Source organism: Penaeus japonicus, unplaced genomic scaffold (assembly GCF_977035675.1).
Source record: "Penaeus japonicus unplaced genomic scaffold, GWHDUDI00000001_assembly GWHDUDI00000040, whole genome shotgun sequence".
In the NCBI taxonomy this organism is placed as follows: Eukaryota; Metazoa; Arthropoda; class Malacostraca; order Decapoda; family Penaeidae; genus Penaeus; species Penaeus japonicus.
In genome coordinates, this window is record NW_028234442.1 from 21,335,164 (window position 1) to 21,336,852 (window position 1,689).

Sequence of the window (1,689 nt, forward strand, 5' to 3'; positions counted from 1 at the left end):
TTATTAAATTCGTTATCATATTCATTATTACATTCGTTATTATATTCGTTATCATATTCGTTATTAAATTCGTTATCATATTCGTTATTACATTCGTTATTAAATTCGTTATCATATTCGTTATTACATTCGTTATCATATTCGTTATTACATTCGTTATTAAATTCTTTATCATATTCGTTATTAAATTCGTTATCTTATTCGTTATTAAAATCGTTATCATATTCGTTATTATAATCGTTATTACATTATATCTGAGATGGTTTGAAATAACGAGGTCTATTGATCCAATCTTTGAACCATATATCTGATAACTTTTTTTTCGATATTCTCGAACACTTGTCTATAAGGCTTTAAATTTTAAATATCTTTACGAGTATATTATAATAATACGGTTGCCTTATTTAGTATTATCATAATGGTAATGATAATAATAATAATAGCAATAAATGTAATCACGATAATGATAATAATAGCAATAAATATAATCATGATAATAATAATAATAGCAATAAATATAATCATGATAATAATAATAATAGCAATAAATATAATCATGATCATAATACGTATATAGCAATAAATATAATACTTTATGTATATGTGTTAATAAGTAATAGACCTAAAATGATAATATATCGTCATTGATGTATAATAATAATAGCAATAAAGGCATAAATCATGATAATTGTATTCATAAAATAGCAATAAATATAATCATGATAATAATAATAATAGCAATAAATATAATCATGATAATAATAATAATAGCAATAAATATAATCATGATAATAATAATAATAGCAATAAATATAATCATGATAATAATAATAATAGCAATAAATATAATCATGATAATAATAATAATAGCAATAAATATAAATTTTCATTTGAAATAATGACTTAATAGTAACTTAAATATAATCATGATAATACTAATAATAGCAATAAATATAATCATGATAATAATAATAATAGCAATAAGTATAATCATGATAATACTAATAATAGCAATAAATATAATCATGATAATACTAATAATAGCAATAAATATAATCATGATAATAATAATAATAGCAATAAGTATAATCATGATAATACTAATAATAGCAATAAATATAATCATGATAATACTAATAATAGCAATAAATATAATTATGATAATAATAATAATAGCAATAAATATAATCATGATAATAATAATAATAGCAATAAATATAATCATGATAATAATAAAAACAAAAAACAATAGGATAGATAATGAAATACATAATCATAATAATGATAGCAAACACAAGACCAACAATAATGATAATAACAACAGTAACAACAATGATAAAAAAGTGTTAGGAAAATTAATGTTACGAGTAAAATTAAATGCCTGCAATAGCTAAGTGACTAAAAACGATCAAATTCGTCCCATATTGCTCGTTACTTATGGTTGGTCACTTTTAATATAAGAAATATCTTATATTTATATCTATATTTATTGTTACTCGTGTTATTATTGTTAGTGGTGTTACTCTTATCATTATCATTATTTTCACCATCATTAACATTATCATCCACACCATCACCATCATCATCATCATCATCATCACCACCATTATCATCATCATAAGATATAGAAATTTGGTAATAGGAATATAAAGATACAGTCATTTGTCATCATCGACATCATCACACCAC